Genomic DNA, 21,485 nt, shown 5'->3' on the forward strand with positions numbered 1-21,485 from the left:
CGGCATTCTGCTGGGTCCTTTACAGGAACTGTGAAGGGCAGAGTCCTAAGATGGTCCCATGACCTTCCACCCCTGGTTTTACTCCGATTACCTTATGTCACAAGGCAAAGGAGATCCTGCAGATGTAATTAAGGTTGATAATCAACTGAACTTAACATAGGGAGATTATCTGGGTGGACCTAACCTAACAAGAGCCCTTTACAGTATCACCAGGTTTTCATCAACTGGTAGCAGAAGAAGATGTCAGAAAGAGAAGAGGCAGGAGAAGATTCGACACCATTTGCTGGCCTTGAAGACGGAGAGGACAATGTACAGAGATTGGAGACTGGCCTCTGGGACTGAGTGACCCCTGGCCGACAGCCAGCAAGGAAACAGGAACCTCAGGCCTACAACTGAGCAAACCAGATAAGAGTTCAGAGGTGAACTCAAGCAGAGGACCCAGCCAAGCTCGTCCAACCTTCTGATCTGCAGAACAGTGAACTAATACATGGATGCCGTTTTAAGCCCTGAGTTTGTGGGAATCTGTTCAGCAGCAGTGGAAAACTAACCCAATAATTAGCAGCCTTCAAGTGAGGCTTGATCTAACTTGATGCATCAGAAGCTGCCCAGCAACCTTTAAAAAAATTTTCATTATATAAAATTAATTTTTAAAATAAAAAATGTAGGGCTTCCCTGGTGGCGCAGTGGTTGAGGGTCTGCCTGCCGATGCAGGGGACGCAGGAGACCCAGGCCCTAGGGGTTCCCCCTCTGGAAGAACACCTTTGAGTAATTCTTTACAACTTCAGCATCAAACTCTGAAGTGCTCAAAAGTCTGGAGTTATTTCTGGAGCTACGTGCAAGGAGAACAGGTGTCCTCGTTATACTGCACACCTGGCCCCGTCTGAGATGCTCGGTTCTCCTTGTCCCTGCACACTCACATAGCCCAGAACTGTCTGCACCGCCAGGTGAAGGTTTGTTCTACAGGTGCTAGCAGACCTGTGGGAGCTCTGAGCTCCTACAGTCCTAATGACCTTGAGCTGCAAGTCTCTGTGACGACTGATTTTGCCAATTCAAATTTCTGGCAAAGGGAGGCCAACCCTGAAGGGCTGTAGCACCTCCAGAGCACCCTGCAGGGTCAGCCAAGCCTCTATTGCAAATGAATTGCACTTGAACTTCTCCCTCTGCCTGGTCCTGCTTCCCTTTCCTTTACAGGTGGTGCTCTCTCCCCAATAAACTCCTGCATAAAAATCTCTGCCTCAGAGTTTTTTCCATGGGGAGTAGGGAGAGGGAGGGTGAGTGTGGCAGGAGGTGGGGCAGGGAGAACCTGACCTTTGGCATCAGGTGTATCTAACTGCAGAGCCTAAGTCCCCAACCACTATTCTTTCCTACTTCCATTCTCTAAGGACCGGCCTTAGTTTCAATAATTGGGAGCAGCGTCTCAAAACTAAAATCTTGAATGGGTCTCTGCCAAGGATTCTATTTTAAGATGCAAGAGGGGTGACTCCTAGTTCATTGGCAGTCTTTGATTCATCACATGATAAATCACTATCTTCTACCAGGGCAGGAGGGGAGGGGGAGAGCTAAGTTTGAATTTTGTGGAGTAAGGGAGTTGGTTGTGGGATAGAGAGGAACAGAGAGCAGGTCCTAACTGAGGTTTCATGAAATTGAGATCAATGTTCTAGAAACATTTTCGAAGCAACTTTACTGAGAAAGATGAAAATGAGGTTGGCAGCTGGTCTGGAGAGACGCTTCCTTTGCAAAGCCACCTAGCAAGCCGGTTGCCGTGGCAGCAGTAGTAGCCCTTTACTGCAGACTCCAAGTAAAAAACACTCCTCTGACTTTCATTCTTTTTTTTTCTTTAGTATTTTGAAATAAGCTTTTGAAGTAAAATATTCAGGTTTGGTAGCCTTCTTGGTATGTAGTAAAACAAAGTCCTTTTCCTCTTTTATCCTTTCTGCATAGATAAAACCAATACTTTTAAACTTGTGATTTGCATAGAATTTTTAAAAGGTTTTATGTAGCTGTGCCCCAACAATTAGGTGAGCAAGACTATGTCACAAATATTGAAGAGCTCCTTAGCTACCTAGATAATGCAGAATTGGATTTCTTTTTGCACTTCAATCAAAAGAAATTAATTTGTTTATTAAAGTGTTATGTCTTATTTCTCCCTCCATCGATAGCAAATTTTAAATATATGACTTTTTTGTTAACTATTTTGCTTAAATAAGTAATTTCAAATCAGAAAGTGGAAGAAATTGAAATGATTATAAATCAATACTATTGATATCTAGTTCTTGTTCGGATAGGCAGATTTATACAAAGATGTTTTTAAGAGTTTCCTTGTAGGGGATAACGTTGATAATAGTTAAAATGCCCATTTATTGATGACTTATTCTGTCCCAGGTACTTTGCCAAGCACTTTCATACATAATTTTAATTCTCCAGTTAACTTTACGAGACAGGTGTTAAGTCCACATGCTGCAGAAGCAAATTTGGTAGATGTAGTGCCTTTGCTGGTGCTCTCTTCCTCTGTGCATGTGCTCAAAGGGAGGGCCGCGTGAGGACACACAAAAGGTGCCTCCTGAAAGCCGAGGAGAGACCCTCACCAGAAACCAACCCTGACAACACCTTGATCTTGAACTTTATGCCTCCAAATCTGTGAGAAAGTGAATTTCCACGGTTTAAGCCACCCAGTCTGTGGTATTCTGTTATGGCAGCCTAAGCAGACTAACACAACTTCTAAAAGAAGACATAAACTGCATAATTCTTGATCTGCTATACAAGAGCACAGTTTTCTTTTTTAAAAAAATTATTACATTTTAGGGCTTCCCTGGTGGCGCAGTGGTTGAGAGTCCACCTGCTGATGCAGGGGACACGCGTTCGTGCCCCGGTCCAGGAAGATCCCACATGCCGCAGAGCGGCTGGACCCGTGAGCCATGGCCGCTGAGCCTGCGCGTCCAGAGCCTATGCTCCGCAACAGGAGAGGCCACAACAGTGAGAGGCCCGCATACCGCAAAAAAAAAAAAAAAATCTTCCAACAAACAAAAGTCCAGGACCAGATGGCTTCACAGGCAAATTCTATCAAACATTTAGAGAAGAGCTAAAACCTATCCTTCTCAAACTCTTCCAGAAAACCGCAGAGGGAGAAACACTTCCAAACTTGTTCTATGAGGCCACCATCACCCTGATACCAAAACCAGACAAAGATATCACAAAAAAAGAAAATTACAGACCAATATCACTGATGAACACAGACACAAAAATACCTAACAAAATACTAGCAAACTGAATACAGAAACACATTAAAAGGGTCATACACCATGATCAAGGTGGGGTTTATCCCAGGGATGCAAGGATTCTTCAATATATGCACATCAATCAATATGATACATCATATTAACAAAGAATAAAAACGATATGCTCATCTCAATGCAGAAAAAGCTTTTGACAAAATTCAACTCAATTTATGATAAAAACTTTCCAGAAAATGGGCATAGAGGAAACCTACCTCAACATAAAAAAGGCCATATATGACAAACACACAGTAAATATCATCCTCAATGGTGAAAAACTGAAAGCATTTCCTCTAAGATCAGGAACAAGACAAGGATGTCCACTCTTGCCACTCCTATTCAACATACTTTTGGAAGTCCTAGCTATGGCAATCAGAGAAGAAAAACAAATAAAAGGAATGCAAATTGGAAAAGAAGTAAAACTGTCACTGTTTGCAGATGACATGATACTGTACAGAGAATCCTAAAGATGCCACCAGAAAACTACTAGAACTAATCAATGAATTTGGTAAGGTTGCAAAATACAAAATTAATGCACGGAAATCTCTTGCATTCCTATACACTAACAACAAAATATCAGAACGAGAAATTAAGGAAACAATCCCATTCACCACTGCAACAAAAAGAATAAAATATCTAGGAATAAACCTACCTAAGGAGGTAAAAGACCTGTACTCAGAAAACTATAAGATACTGATAAAGGAAATCAGAGATGACACAAACAGATGGAGAAATATACCATGTTCTTGGATTGGAAGACTCAATATTGTGAAAATGACTATACTACCCAAAGCAACCTACAGATTCTATGCAATCCCTATCAAATTACCAATGGCATCTTTTACGGAACTAGAACAAAAAATCTTAAAATTTGTATGGAGACACAAAAGACCCCAAATAGCCAAAGCAATCTTGAGGGAAAAAACGGAGCTGGAGGAATCAGACTCCCTGACTTCAGACTATACTACAAAGCTACACTAATCAAGACAATATGGTACTGGCACAAAAACAAAAATATAGATCAATGGAACAGGATAGAAAGCCCAGAGATAAACCCATGCACCTATGGTCAATTAATCTATGAGAAAGGAGGCAAGGATATACAATGGAGAAAAAACAGTCTCTTCAATAAGTGGTGCTGGTAAAACTGGACAGCTACATGTAAAAGAATGAAATTAGAACACTCCCTAACACCATATACAAAAATAAACTCAAAATGGATTAGAGACCTAAATGTAAGACTGGACATTACAAAACTCTTAGAGGAAAACATAGGAAGAACACTATAGGACATAAATCACAGCAAGATCTTTTTTGACCCACCTCCTAGAATAATGAAAATAAAAACAAAAATAAACAAATAGGGTTTAATTAAACTTAAAAGCTTTTGCACAGCAAAGGAAACCATAAAGAAGACAAAAAGACAACCTTCAGAATGGGAGAAAATATTTGCAAACAAAGTAACAAAGGATTAATCTCCAAAATACACAAGCAGCTCATGCAGCTCAATACCAAAAAAACAAACAACCCAATCAAAACATGGGCAGAACACCTAAATAGACGTTTCTCCAAAGAAGACATACAGATGGCCAAGAGGCACATGAAAAGATGCTCGACGTCACTAATTATTAGAGGAATGCAAATCAAAACTACAATGAGATACCACTTCACACCAATCAGAATGGCTTTCATCAAAAAAATCTACAAACAAGAGAAAACCATAATTCAAAAAGAGACATGTACCAAAATGTTCATTGCAGCTCTATTCACAATAGCCCGGAGCTGGAAACAACCTAAGTGTCCATCATTGGATGAATGGATAAAGAAGATGTGGCACATATATACAATGGAATATTACTCAGCCATAAAAAGGAACGAAACTGAGCTATTTGTAATGAGGTGGATAGACCTAGAGTCTGTCATACAGAGTGAAGTAAGTCAGAAAGAGAAAGACAAATACCGTATGCTAACACATATATATGGAATTAAAAAAAAAATGTCATGAAGAACCTAGGGGTAAAACGGGAATAAAGACACAGACCTACTTGAGAATGGACTTGAGGATATGGGGAGGGTGAAGGGTGAGCTGTGACAAAGCGAAAGAGAGGCATGGACATATATACACTACCAAACGTAAGGTAGATAGATAGTGGGAAGCAGCCGCAGAGCACAGGGAGATCAGCTCGGTGCTTTGTGACTGCCTGGAGGGGTGGGATAGGGAGGGTGGGAGGGAGGGAGACACAATAGGGAAGGGATGTGGGAACAGATGTGTATGTATGACTGATTCACTTTGTTATAAAGCAGAAACTAATAAAAAAAAAAATCTACAAACAATAAATGCTGGAGAGGGTGTGGAGAAAAGGGAACCCTCTTGCACTTGTTGGTGGGAATGTAAATTGATACAGCCACTATGGAGAACAGTATGGAGTTTCCTTAAAAAACTAAGAATAGAACTACCATATGACCCAGCAATCCCACAACTGGGCATATACCCTGAGAAAACCATAATTCAAAAAGACACATGTATCCCAATGTTCACTGAAGCACTATTTACAATAGCCAGGACATAGAAACAACCTAAGTGTACATTGACAGATAAATGGATAAAGATGTGGTACACATATACAATGGAATATTACTCAGCCATAAAAAGGAAAAAAATTGGGTCACCTGTAGAGATGTGGATGTACCTAGAGTCTGAGAAAACAAATGTCGTATATTAATGCATGTATGTGGAATCTAGAAAAATGGTACAGATGAACCTAGTGCCAGGGCAGGAATAGAGATGGAGACATAGAGAACAGACGTGTGGACACGGTGGGGTGGGGGTACGAATTGGGAGATTAGGTTTGACATAAATATACTACCTTGGGTAAAACAGCTAATGGGAACCTGTGGTATACACAGGGAGCTCAGCACCGTGCTCTGCAATGACCTAGACAGGTGGATGGGGGGTGGGATCGAGGGAAGGGATATATGTATACATACAGCTGATTCACTTTGCTGTACAGCAACACCTAACACAACATTGTAAAGCAATTATACTCCAATAAAAAAAATAATAAATCTTGGGGCTTCCCTGGTGGCACAGTGGTTAAGAGTCCGCCTGCCAATGCAGGGGACATGGGTTCAAGCCCTGGTCCAGGAAGATCCCACATGCCACGGAGCAACTAAGCCTGTGCGCCACAACTACTGAGCCCACACGCCTAGAGCCCGTGCTCCACAACTACTGAGCCCACACGCCTAGAGCCCATGCTCCACAACAAGAGAATCACCACAATGAGGAGCCCGTGCACAGCAATGAAGAACAGCCCCTGCTCACCACAACTAGAGAAAGCCTGTGCGCAGCAATGAAGACCCAACGCAGCCAAAAATAAATAAATACAATGAATAAATTTATAAAGAGGAAAAACTCTCTAGTAAATAAATAAGTCTTGCTAAGAGAAACTACTTCCTGAGGCATCAGTGGTCTACTGTTGCATCATAAATCTTCTCAAAATGAGTAATTTTACACAACAGCTGTTCCTTGGGTTGGTGGTTGGGATGGCTTAACTCGACATTCCTGCTGTCTCTCCTGGGGTTGACCTTGTGCCTGTGATCATCTGCCAGCTCCTCTTGGCCTTCCTTGTGTGTGCTGGCTATTGGCCACCTCTCTCCACTGGTCTTCACCTCATGGAGGTTGCTACTCCAGGCTTCTTCACTTGGAGGACTGTGGGTTCTGAGAGGGAGGAGGGAGGGAGGGAGGGAGAGAAAGAGGAAGGCGGAGGGAGGAAGGGAGAGAGAGAGTGCACACGATTGCAGGAGGGAGGGATTGTTTGTTGCAGGGATTTTGGAGGCTGAGGCTTGGAGGTTTGGAAGTCCTACAATATCACTTTCTCCACATTCTATTGGCCCAAGTGAGTCACAAGCCTGCCCAGGTTCCACAGGTGGGGAAATGAACCTCTTGGAGATCGGACTGGCCATGTTCCATGGCAAAAGGATATCCACACAGCGATGGGAGAAATTACTGCAATGACCTTTGTCAACAACTTGTCACTCTACTCCTATTACTAAAAATTAAGGTTTTGTCACTGGCAAAGCCTGTTCCCGATTCCTGAGGAATAAAATAAAATCTGGGCAATAAGGTAAAGTCTAACCTTTCTTTTCCCTTTTCCTTTGTGCTTAGTCTAGTTTCACTTGCTCACAGGGAACCGTGTGCAGAGGCCTCACACCCAGTACTTCAGACCAAAGTTCTTAGTGCAAAATGGCTATGCCAATACCTCAGCTCAGTGGAATGTGTGCATTAGCGCTGTTCCCAGCACCTCAATTCAAGATGGTGGCAACGGGCCGTGTGCAGAGATGCTGTGCACAACACTTAGATCTGGAGTGTGAGCAACACAGCTGTGCCCAACCTGTGAGAACCCCACTCTCCTCCTTACTTACAAGAACCTTATAAAGTAGCCCTGCCTATGGCCTTTTGGGGAGAGCGTATACTCTAGAACACAAGCTCCCACCTCTCCATTCTTTGGTCAAAGAATAAAGCTTTCCTTTGCTTCTGAACCAAACTTGGTCTCATTTTATTGGCTCGATCAACACAGCGAAGGAAGACTTACTGAGGACTGACTCAAAAGGGCTGGTAACAAATTTTGGTGACCCAGATGAGACAGATCATGGCCTTTTTGCCTGCACCTGTCCACTAGGCTCCAGGCTTGGCCCAGCTCCAGTGGGAGGACAGTGGTGACTTTGGGAGGTTTGCGTGAGGATGACTGACTCTAATCTCTGAGTACACCCTGACAGAATGGTGGCAGCCTCTGGCTGAATTCAAAGCAACTCTGCCCAGCAACCCGATACCCAGGTGTGGTGTGCACCCAGTGTAGCCCCCAAAGTCATCTGGACTGCACTCCCTTGAAGGGTCACACTGTGGCATCATCAGGGATTGGAGACTGAAACTCATGTGTGTCCATCTGCTGCCTCTGGCTGGCCTCCCATGGCGCTGGATGCCTGGTGACAGTGGGGGCCTGTGGACAAGAGGGGACCACGGCAGTCCTGCCAGCTGTCTAACCAGTAGTGCTGTCCTCTTGACCCCTGTACAAGGTGCAGTGGCTGCACCAGAGCTTTTTGATGTCCTTGCTGACTTCCAGGGGTCAACAGTAGCATCCTCCATTGTCACTTCCAGTTTAGTGAAGAAGAGTGGGCAGCCCTGTAAGCCAAGAGGTGAGACCAGGAAAAAGCCCAGGTAATGAGAGCACCTGACAAAACAGAATGAGGACACTCAATCCGAGTTCAGGAAAAGGCACCAAGGACACGTGAGTGTGAAAGGATCCCAAGGTAGGTATGCAACCAGTGACTGGATGTCCTCCACTCAGTGCGAGTTCCTCTGAAGTGGGCTGGGGAGATCTGCGAGCTGCTCTCAAGAGGCAGAGGATAAAAAGGCCTGGAGGCAAGCCCAGCTACTGGCTGTTGCCCTCCAATATCAACCACTCAGCATGGGACTCTGGACTAACCGCCCACAAGACTCTTGACTCCGGTGAGTGACCCCTGGCCCCCACTGAGGGATAGCAAGTCAAGGAAACTAGGATCCAATAAGTGTGCCATATGTAAACAAGAGGGATACTAGAATAGAGAATGTCCTTGCCACCCCCAAAGCGATGGAAATGGCAGATCCCTGTCACTACCCTTGGCAGATGGTCCAAACAGATGAAGAATGATGGGGCCAGGGGGCTCCTAAGCTGGCACTCCAACTGACCCCCAAGGAGCCATGGCTGACACTGGATATAGGGGGGAAGGCTGTCGAATTCTTAGTGGACACCAGGGCCACTTATTTGGTTCTGAACACCAGATCAGGCAAACTTGGTCACAAGAATTGTAGAATTATGGGGGTAACAGGGAAGGCCTAAGAATGGGCATTCACAGAGCCGTTAAAATGTAAATTGGAACATTGGTTCAAGATGACCGAGTAGAAGGACGTGCACTCACTCCCTCTCACGAGAGCACCAGAATCACAACTAACGGCTGAACAATCATTGACAGGAAGACACTGGAATTCACAAAAAAGATGCCCCACATCCAAAGACAAAGCAGAAGCCACAGTGAGATGGTAGGAGGGGTGCAATCACAATAAAATCAATTCCCATAACTGCTGGGTGGGTGACTCACAAACTGGAGAACACTTATACCACAGAAGTCCACCCACTGGAGTGAATGTTGTGAGCCCCACGTCAGGCTTCCCAACCTTGGGGTCTGGCAACGGGAGGAGGAATTCCTAGAGAATCAGACTTTGAAGGATAGAGGGATTTGATTGCAGGATTCTTTTTTTTTTTTTTTTTTTTTGCTGTAGGTGGGCCTCTCACTGTTGTGGCCTCTCCCCTTGCGGAGCACAGGCTCCGGACGCGCAGGCTCAGTGGCCATGGCTCACGGGCCTAGCCGCTCTGCGGCATGTGGGATCTTCCCAGACCGGGGCACGAACCCGTGTCCCCTGCATCGGCAGGCGGACTCTCAACCACTGCGCCACCAGGGAAGCCCTGATTGCAGGATTCTGACAGGACGAGGGGAAACAGAGACTCCACTCTTGGAGGGCACACACAGAGTAGTGTGCACATCGGGACCCAGGGGAAGGAGCAGTGACCCCATAGGAGACTGAACCAGACCTACCTGCTAGTGTTGGAGGGTCTCCTGCAGAGGCGGTGGGTGGCTGTGGCTCACTGTGAGGACAAGGACACTGTCAGCAGAAGTTCTGGGAAATAATCCTTGGCATGAGCCCTCCCAGAGTCCACCATTAATTAGCCCCACCAAATAGCCAGGTAGGCTCCAGTGTTGGGTCGCCTCAGGCCAAACAACCAACAGGGAGGGAACCCAGCCCCACCCATCAGCAGACAAGCGGATTAAAGTTTTACTGAGCCCTGCCCACCAGAGCAACAGCCAGCTCTACCCACCACCAGTCCCTCCCATCAGGAACTTGCACAAGCTTCTTAGATAGCCTCATCCACCAGAGGGCAGACAGCAGAGGCAAGAAGGACCACAATCCTGAAGCCTATGGAACAAAAACCACATTTACAGAAAGATAGACAAGATGAAAAGGCAGAGGGCTATGTACCAGATGAAGGAACAAAATACAACGCCAGAAAAACAACTAAATGAAGTGGAGATAGGAAACCTTCCAGAAAAAGAATTCACAATAATGATACTGAAAATGATCCAGGACCTCGGAAAAAGAATAAAGGCAAAGATCGAGAAGATGCAAGAAATGTTTAACAAAGACCTAGAAAAATTAGGGCTTCCCTGGTGGCACAGTGGTTGAGAGTCCACCTGCTGATGCAGGGGACATGGGTTCGTGCCCCGGTCTGGGAAGGTCCCACATGCCGCAGAGCCGCTGGGCCCATGAGCCATGGCCGCTGAGCCTGCGCATTTGGAGCCTGTGCTCCGCAACGGGAGAGGCCACAACAGTGAGAAGCCCGCGTACTGCAAAAAAAAAAAAAAAAAAAAAGACCTAGAAAAATTAAAGAACAAACAACTAGAAGAATTAAAGAACAAACAAACAGAGAGGAACAATACAATAACTGAAATGAAAACTACACTAGAAGGAATCAACAGCAGAATAACTGAGTCAGAAGAACGGGTAAGTGACCTGGAAGACAGAATGGTGGAGTTCACTGCTGTGGAACAAAATAAAGAAAAAAGAAAGAAAAGAAATGAAGACAGCCTAAGAGACTTCTGGGACAACATTAAACGCAACAACATTTGCATTATAGGGGTCCCAGAAGGAGAAGAGAGAGAGAAAGGACAGAGAACATATCTGAAGAGATTATAGTTGAAAACTTCCCTAACATGGGAAAGGAAATAGCCACCCAAGTCTAAGAAGAGCAGAGAGTCCCAGGCAGGATAAACCCAAGGAGAAACATGCCAAGACACACAGTAATCATATTGGCAAAAGTTAAAGAAAAATTATTAAAAGCAACAAGGGAAAAATGACAAATAACATACAAGGGAACTCCCATAAGGTTAACAGCTGATTTCTCAGCAGAAACTCTACAAGCCAGAAGGGAGTGGCATGATATACTTAAAGTGATGAAAGGGAAGAACCTATAACCAAGATTACTCTACCCAGCAAGGACCTCATTCAGATTCGATGGAGAAATCAAAAGCTTTACAGACAAGCAAAAGCTAAGAGAATTCAGCACCATCAAACCAGCTCTACAACAAATGCTAATGGAACTTCTCTAAGTGGGAAACACAAGAGAAGAAAGGGACCTACAAAAACAAACCCAAAACAATTAAGAAAATGATCATAAGAACCTACATATTGATAATTACCTTAAATGTGAATGGATTAAATGCTCCAACCAAAAGACACAGGCTTGCTGAATGGATACAAAAACAAGACGCATATATATGCTGTCTACAAGAGACCCACTTCAGACCTAGGGACACACACAGACTGAAAGTGAGGGGATGGAAAAAGATATTCCATGCAAATGGAAATCAAAAGAAAGCTGGAGTAGCTATATTCATATCAGATAAAACAGACTTTGTTGTGGTCATCCATTTACAATGCTTGGTGTCAGTTTATTTATCTCTTGTAAAAATAAAATACAGTGTGTGTGTGTGAAAAAAATAAAATAAAATAAAAAGTCAAAAAAAAATTCCCCCACCATCTTTGGGGAAACTTTAGCTAAAGACCTAAAAGATCTACATCCTGGAGGATGGAACCCTCCTCCAGGATGTGGATGACATTCTGATCACAAGCCTGACTAAGGAGGCCTCTGACAAAAATACTGTAACCACCCTGAACCACCTGACTAATAAAGGATATAAGGTATTCAAGAAAAAGGCTCAAATGTCACAAACTAGGGTGACCTACCTGGGCTTCATTTTCACAGAAGGTCAGAGAAGCCCACAGGAAAGGAAAGAAGTCATTTGCAGCCTCGCCTCTCCTAGAACTAGAATACAGCTTAGGGGATTCCTGGGGATAGTCAGGTTTTACACATATGGATCCCTAACTATGGTCTAAGAGCTGGGCCACTATATGAAAAGTTGAAAGGAGAGGATGATGATCCTTTTGAATAGAATTCAGAATGCAAAGGGCCTTTCAAGAACTGAAAAAGCAACTACTTCAGGCCCCCCTGCCCTGGCCCTCCCAGATTTAGCTAAACCCTCTGACCTTTACATTCATGAGAGAAGGGGAATCGCCCTTGGGGTATTAGCTCAAAAACTAGGACTGCTTACTAGGGTAGTTGCTTATTTCTCTAAACAGTCAGATCAAACCACTAAGGGGTGGCCTCCTTGCCTACAGGCAGTAGCAACTATTATCACCCTGCTAAAAAGAAGGCTGTGAACGTTTGCTCAGCTGATCACTATATGGACTCCACTCCGTGTTCAGGCCTTAGTAAATCCTAAGGGAACAGAATGGCTATCCCCCTGAAGGTCAATTCAAGTTCAGGCTATGCTTTTAGACAACTCAGTGGCTACCATAAAAAACTGTCACACGGTAAATCCTGCCACTTTGCTACCTACGAAAATGGGACCCCTGGAGCATGACTGCATGGAAACGACAGACACAATCTATTCCAGCCACCCCGACCTACGAAGTGAGCCTCTCCCAAGTGCTTAAGAGGAATGGTTCACAGAGGGGAGTAGTTTTATTTGAGAGAGGAGAAGTCTGGTGGGACACGCAGTGACCTCCAAGATGCAAGTCACAGAGGCAGGAATTCTACGCCAAGGACTTCTGTCCAAAAGGCCAAGCTGACAGCCCTCACCTGAGCCTTAGAGCTCGGGACCGGGAAGATCCTGAATGTTTACACAGACTCCCGGTATGCCCATGCCATCCTACGTGCACAAGGGGCTATTTGGAAGGAAAAAGGTATGTTTACTGCGGAGAATAAACTGGTGAAATACGGCTTAAGCATACTGAAGCTCCTAGAAGCAATACAGTTTCTAAAAATGTGGCAGTGATTCATTGTAGGGGTCACCAAAACGGGGATGCAGAGGAGATAAAGGGAAACAAGGCAGACGTAACTGCCAAAAGGGTGGCCCTAGAACCAGTAAATTGGCAACCAGCCCTTATACCTTGAAGGCCAGATCCATCCAATTACCCCCCAATCTACACAAAGGAAGAATTAGACAAAGCCTAAAAATGGGGCTTCAATAGAAATCTAGGAGGCCATGGGTGATGAGTCAATGAACATGGGTGAAACTTCTTTCCCTAAACAGCAGCTTGTAAAACCATCAGGGAAGCTCATCAGGGAACTCACTACAGGAGGGAAGCCCTATGTAACTGGTGAATTAAGGTCACAGTAACTCCTGGCATGAAAGTATAATCAGTAAGATAGTTGAGACATGCCCCATCTGCACAACGAACAACAACAACATCAGACCCCCCCAGAAGCCCCCTGATAAGGTCCATTCAGACCAGAGGGACATATCCTGGGGAAGGCTGCCAGACTGATTTCACTGTCATGCTTAGAGTACCCAGCAATTTCAGGCATCTCTTGGTGCTAGTGGACACATTTTCTGGGTGGATAGAAGCATTTCCCACTAGAACTGAAACGGCAGCTGAAGTAACTAAGGCATCCGTTACAAGGGACAATCCCCAGGTTTGAGCTCCCAAGATCCCTACAAAGTGATAATGGTCCAGTATTTATGTCTCGAGGGACAATCCCCAGGTTTGAGCTCCCAAGATCCCTACAAAGTGATAATGGTCCAGCATTTATGTCTCGAGGGACAATCCCCAGGTTTGAGCTCCCAAGATCCCTACAAAGTGATAATGGTCCAGCATTTATGTCTCGAGTGACAAAGAGGATAACAAGCGTCCTGGGCATGAAAGGGGCCTTGCTCTCAGCCTGGAGACCCCAATCATCAGGGAACATTGAGAGATCTAGTCACTCCTTGAAATGGGCCTTAGCCAAGCTATGTCAGGAAACTCAAGAAAACTGTATTAAGTAAGTTGCTTCGGAGCTCCCTGCTCCACATGCGGTAGCCCCAAGGGATAAGTTAAGGTTAAGAGCGTTTGAACTCCTGGATGCCCATTCCCCAAGCCTGAGAAGGGACACCCCAGCCCCCTTTGAAATGGAACAACTCAAGTGTGCCCTCCAGGTGGAAGAAACGGTGAAAGCGCTCTTGGAATAAGGGGACCAGGTGCTGGTGGCACCCACCCACCCACCTGCCCCCACCCACCCCCACCCCTCACCGCCAGGAGCCTGGGTGCACCTAACAACCTGGAAAACCGGCGGCTGCAAGCCCAGCTCACTCCTAAGTGGACGGACCTCACTCGGTGACCCTAACCACCCATCTGCCCTTAAGTCACAGGGGTCACTCCAGGGGGGACACTGTATTTGAGGAAAGAGCCCCAACCTCCAGAAAGACAACCTGGGGCAAAGGACCCCCTGGACCGCTCATGTGACCCTCTCTCTGACCTGAAGCTTCTCATCCGAAAAACCACCAATGTGTGACCAGGGAGACTCAGGCCCAGCAGTGAGCCTCAGCGCCAGGGCCAAAGACCTAGAGACCTGCGTTTTCAGGAAAAATGTGACGCGTGAGCGTGATTCTCTCGCTAATATTTGGGCCATGGATCTTAAACTGTCTGGGGTCCTTTGTCTCCAAAAGGTTACGCAAATGAGGGTCACCAGAGATGTAAACAGTCAGGGCCCAGGCCTAGGGGCCACCAAGCAGACCGAAAGAGAAGTTCCCCTCCTCCACGCGGGGTTCCGACACCACCCGTGCTCAGCAGGAAGCAGTAATGGAAGGTGGACCCAGGCCCTCAGCACCCCCGCCCCCCCACACACACACATTATGAGGAGCCGGACACAAGGCAGAGGACGGGTTTGTCACCAGCAAAGCCCATTCACAGTTCCCTGGGAAGAAGAATAGAACCTAGGTGAGAAAGTAAAGTCTAACCTTGTTTCCTCCGGGCTAAGTCTAGCCGGCTGGCTCCCAGGGCACCGCGTGCAAGGGCCTCGCGCCCGGCCCTTCAGACCAGGGTTCCCGGTGCAAAATGCTGGCGTCGACAGCTCAGCTCAGGGCGCTACACAGAAGGTCCGCCCCCGCACACTCAGTTCAAGATGGCGCGTGGGCTCCCTGCAGAGACGCTGCGCCTGGCGCTGCGATGGGGGGGCGGGGCATGAGCAGCAGCTGCGCCTGCGCCCACCCACGCCAGAACCCTGCCCCTTCCCAGCCACGGGTTCCCTGCAGAGCCGCCCAGCCCGCCGTCTGACCCGAGAGCAAGTGTTCTATTGGCGTGAGCGACGCTGGGCAGGAGGACCCTTGTTGCGGAAGGACTCAGAAGGGTGGGTAACAGTTTGACCCTACATCCCAGCTTCTGACAGTGTACCCTACAGGTCTACCTGCACACATACAAAATGACATCCATACAAGATGATTCACAGCAGCGCTTGTGTTTAGAAACAACCCCAGCTCCAACTAAGAGAAGGCTGGTACATCGGCATGTCAGGACACTGAGCAGGTGTAGGAGGAACTGGGAACCTCTTACGTTTTGATGTGGGAAGATCTCTAGGATATACTGTTGACTGACAAAAATCAAACTGCTGAAGAACATACACAGTGTCCCCAAAGTCTTAGTGCAGTTTTAAACCTTAATAATGTCAGAAGTATAAATGCTATAAATTTTTTTAAAAACATGATTTGAAAACAATTGTATACATTTCTCATCCACTTAGTCTTGGGAGTTTGGAGTGATAAATTTTAACTTTAAGGCTTTTGTTTCAGTCAGTTTTCATTATCTTCAATCAGAGGTACTGAAACAAAATTAAAATAAAATGTATTATTCAAAATTCACATAACTAAATAAATGTAAAAGAGATTCAAATAATAAAACTTTCAAATGATGTTGTTTGTACTTTGGTAGCATTTATGCTTCTGAAATTATTTTATTTATTTATTTTTAAAATTTATTTATTTATTTATTTATGGCTGTGTTGGGTCTTCGTTTCTGTGCGAGGGCTTTCTCTAGTTGTGGTAAGCGGGGGCCACTCTTCATCGCGGTGCACAGGCCTCTCACTGTCGCGGCCTCTCTTGTTGCGGAGCACAGGCTCCAGGCACGCAGGCTCAGTAGTTGTGGCTCACGGGCCCAGTTGCTCCACAGCATGTGGGATCTTCCCAGACCAGGGCTCGAACCCATATCCCCTGCATTGGCAGATTCTCAACCACTGCGCCATCAGGGAAGCCCCGCTTCTAAAATTATTAAAGCCTAAAACTGCATCAAGACTTTGGGACACCCTATACAGAGTGTGCTAACTTTATTGTTTAAGAAAAGGATGGAAATAAGTTGTGTTGGTTTCCTGTTCTTTCTGTAACAAGTCACCACAAATTTAGTGGTGTGAAACCATGCAAATTTATTTCCTGCTATTTCTGGAGAACTTCTGGAGGTCAGAGGTCTAAAATGGGTGGGTGGGGCTGTGTTCTTTCCCGAGGCTCTAAGAACAAATCCGTTTCCTTCCTTTTCTGGCTTCCAGAGGCCGCCTGCATGCCTGGGCTCACGGCCCCTCCTCCATCTTCAGAGCCAGCTGTGTAGTATCTTCCAGTCTCTCTCGGTTTTATCTCTGTCCCTGACCCTCCTGCTGCCCTCCTGTAAGGACCTTTGTGATGACACAGGCCCCACCTGGACAATCCAGGCTAACCTCTCCATTTCAAGAACCTCACCTAATCACATTGGCAAAGGCCTTTTTGCCATGTAAGGTAGCATATTCATGGATTCCAGGGATCAGGACATGGACAGCTTTGAGGGACCCATTGTTCTGACTACCACATAAATATATTTATTTTTGTATTTGCATAAAGAAACACTGGATGGATATATAAGAAAGTAATAAAAATGGTTACCTATGGGGGGCAGTGGGTAAGGTAGACAGGAAGGAAACAAGAATTCTTGATGTATATCATTTTATATGGATTTGATAGCTGAATATATGAATGTATTATCTATTCAAAATAAAGTTAAGTATTGAAAAAGTAGAGCCTGCTGAGTTTGCTATGGATACCCAGATTTTTGCAAACTCTGGGCTTTATGGAGATAACAGCATAATTTTTTCTGAAATGCTTAAATCCATTCTGTAGAATCAGAATCTATGAGTTTACTTACATGCAGTAAACTATACATTCTCTATGCAGCCAGCTCTGAAATCTGCCTTCAGTTGACTCTCTATTTTTTTATTGAAGTATAGCTGATTTACAATGTTGTGCTAATTTCTGCTGTACAGCAAAGTGACTCAGTTATACACATATATACATTCTTTTTTTAATATTATTTTCCATTACGGTTTACCCTAGGATATTGAATATAGTTCCCTGTGCTATACAGTAGGACCTTGTTGTTTATCCATTCTATTGTAATAGCTTGCATCTGCCAACCCCAAACTCCCAGTCCATCCCTCTCCCTCCCACCCTCTCCTGTCTTCAGTTCACTCTTGCTAAGGAAGCTGTGAGAAGCAATGTGACTAATGGGATAGTTCTGGTCCAGCTGGGCCCTCCTGGTGCAAGCTGGCCATCTGCCTCTTTCTGGGTGGGTGTGGACATTGGCTTCTGGTTTCAGGGACTTTATGACAAGTCCAACCCAGTTCTCGGGCTCTGCTTGTGCACCCACCCCTGCTGGACAATTTGCAATGAGAACCTCCTCTTTCCCTGTGAACGAATTGCACTGGCCCAGGTTTCGAGAATCGTGGACCCTGAGATGGGGGGAGATGGGATGGCTCTTCATGTCCCTTAAAGCATGTTAGTCCCTGGGGCTGTTGTGCCTATTTGCACATGGGCAAGTCCTCACTCTCCAAACCCAGAGGAGAGCACACCCCCTGAGGACCATCAGTGCAGCCCTGCCCAGAGATTTGCAGTACAGCGGCTGTGCTGGCAACATGGAATTGGAAGGATTTTCTCCCTTCATGGCTGGTCTGCATGAGCAAAATAGTAACACAGTAGGGCAGCGTGGGGGGCTTACATGGGGTGGGGGCTTTCAGTGGAAGACACATCTATGGGAGGCTGGATGGTGCTGCCTGACTTTCCCCACTGAGGACCCTGAGTCTGCAGTTATAGACTCTCAGGAACTTTACTCCTGGGGCCTGTGCTGTAAATTTCCTTCTTCCTTTAGCAAGCATCCTCTGGCTCAAAGCTGAGGACAAAAATACTGTGACGAAGAAATCTTATTGGTTGGGTTTTTTTTTTTTTTTTTTTGCGGTACGCAGGCCTCTCACTGTTGTGGCCTCTCCCGTTGCAGAGCACAGGCTCTGGACGCGCAGGCTCAGCGGCCATGGCTCAAGGGCCCAGCTGCTCCGCAGCATGTGGGATCTTCCTGGACCAGGGCACGAACCCGTGTCCCCTGCATTGGCAGGCGGACTCTCAACCACTGCGCCACCAGGGAAGCCCCTGTTTTTTTTTTTTTCACCACGCGGCTTGTAGGATCTTAGTTCCCCAACCAGGGATGGAACCTATGCCCCCTGCAGTGGAAGCAAAGGGTCCTAACCACTGGACCACCAGGGAATTCCTTCATTGGTGTACTTTTGAAGGTACTCTTAAAAAACAAAAACAAAACACCACAAGAACAAAATCTGAGATCAAGATTGTTTGGGGATGTTAATTTAAAAGCTGAATGCATTTGAGATAGGCTTAAATAGCAGCACACAGAAGATGGCAATGTGGGAAGATGCCGAGTTAGCATCTCTCCACAACTAGGGCGCCTGCTGGCTGCTGGTGGGGAACCCTGACGCCCAAGGAGATGGGAGGAACCCCCAAGTGAACCGGTAGGATGTGGGGGAACTGAGGAGGGAGGAGAAGTGGAGGCCAGACAGGATCGGCACCCCTGAGGCTGGGGAGATCAGGAGAGGCAGGCAGGAGGGGCCCTCCGAGAAGAGCAGGAGAGGAGGCGAGGACGTTTGCTCCGCCCACTCGGGGAGCCTGCTGGGCTCCAAGATGAGGTCCCCAGCCCTCTGAGACCAAGGGTGGGGGGCACGCCTGGGCCCCTTCTGTTCCATTGAGCCTAAGCCCACCCCCCACAGACCCCAGGGCCTTTTCCAGCCCTGTGAGTCCTAAGCATAGACCCCATCCACCACCCAAACCTCTCCCTTGCTTAGGCCCTGCCCTCCACAGCCAAGGCCTTTCACCCCCTTTTTTTTTTCTTTTTCCTCCTCCTCTTTCTTACTTGTGGTACTGTTGTACTTTCCGGTTGTTGATTCATCTGTATTTTTATTTTTATATTCTTTCTAACATATCTGTTAGTTTCCTAGTCTAATTTTATTTTTTACTTTGTTATTCTCTCTTTTTTTTTTTTTTTGCTGCCCCACATGGCTTGTGGGATCTTGGTTCATGAGCTGGGGGTTGGGCCAAAGCTCCTGTGGTGGGAGCTCTGAGTCTGAACCACTGGACTAACAGAGAGCCTCAGACTCCAGGAAATATTTATCGGAGTGAGGTCTCACAGAGGTCCTCATCTCAGCACCAAGACCCAGCTCTACCCGACAGCCTACAAACTCCAGTGTTGGAAGCCTCAGACCAAACCACCAGTAAGACGGGAGCACAATCCCACTCACTAAGAAGAAAGAAAGGAAGAAAGAAAGAAAGAAAGAAGGAAAGAAAGAAAGAAAGAAAGAGAGAGAGAGAGAAAGAAAGAAAGAAAGAAAGATGAGATAGCAAAACAATATGTCACAGATGAAGGAACAATGTAAAAACCTACAAGACCAAATAAATGAAGAGGAAATAGGCCATCTACCTGAAAAAGAATTCAGAGTAATGATAGTAAAGATGATCCAGAATCTCAGAAATAGAATGGAGGCACGGATTGAGAAAATACAAGAAATGTTTAACAAAGATCTAGAAGAACTAAAGAACAAACAAACAGAGATGAACAACACAATAACTGAAATGAAAAATACACTAGAAGGAATCAATAACAGAATAACTGAGGCAGAAAAACGAATAAGTGAACTGGAAGACAAAATGGTGGAAATAACTGCCGAGGAGCAGATAAAGAAAAAAGAACGAAAAGAATTGAAGACAATCTCAGAGACCTCTGGGACAACACTAAATGCACCAACATTCAAATTATAGTGGTCCCAGAAGGAGAAAAGAAAAAGAAAGGGTCTGAGAAAATATTTGAAGAGATTATAGTCGAAAACTTCCCTAACATGGGAAAGGAAATAGCCACCCAAGTCCAGGAAGCACAGAGAGTCCCATACAGGATAAACCCAAAGAGAAACACACCAAGACACATATTAATCCAACTAACAAAAATTAAATTCGAAGAAAAAATATTAAAAGCATCAAGGGAAAAACAAAAAATAACATACAAAGGAATCCCCATAAGGTTATCAGCTGATTTTTTGGCAGGAACTCTGCAGGCCAGAAGGGAGTGGCAGGATATACTTAAAGTGATGAAAGAGAAAAACCTACTACCAAGATTACTCTACACAGCAAGGATCTCATTTAGATTTGATGGAGAAATCAAAAGCTTTTCAGAAAAGCAAAAGCTAAGAGAATTCAGCACCACCAAACCAGCTTTACAACAAATGCTAATGAAAATTCTCTAGGTGGGAAACACAAGAGGAGAAAAAGATCCACAAAAACAAACCCAAAACAATTAAGAAAATGGTAATAGGAACATACATATTGATAATAACCTTGAATGTAAATGGATTAAATGCTCCAACCAAAAGACACAGACTGGCTGAATGGATAAAAAAATAAGACCCGTATATATGCTGTCTACAAGAGACCCACTTCAGACGTAGGGACACATACAGACTGAAAGTGAGGGGATGGAAAAAGATATTCCATGAAAATGGACATGAAAAGAAAGCTGGAGTAGCAATACTCATATCCGATAAAACAGACTTGAAAATAAAGACTGTTACAAGAGATAAGGAGGGACACTACATAATGATAAAGGGATCAATCCAAGAAGAAGATATAACAATTATAAATGTTTATGCAGTCAACATAGGAGCCCCTCAGTACATAAGGCAAATGCTAACAACCACGAAAGGAGAAATCGACAGTAACACAATAATAGTTGGGGACTTTAACACGCCACTTACACCAATGGACAGATCATCCAAACAGAAAATAAATAAGTTTTAATTGACACAATAGACTAGATAGATTTAACTGATATCTATAGAACATTCCACCCAAAAGCAGCAGAATACACTTTCTTCTCAAGTGCACATGGAACATTCTCCAGGATAGATCACATCTTGGGTCACAAATCAAGCCTTGGAAAATTTAAGAAAATTGAAATTGTATCAA

Source organism: Hyperoodon ampullatus, assembly GCF_949752795.1.
Source record: "Hyperoodon ampullatus genome assembly, chromosome: 13".
NCBI classification, from domain to species: domain Eukaryota; kingdom Metazoa; phylum Chordata; class Mammalia; order Artiodactyla; family Ziphiidae; genus Hyperoodon; species Hyperoodon ampullatus.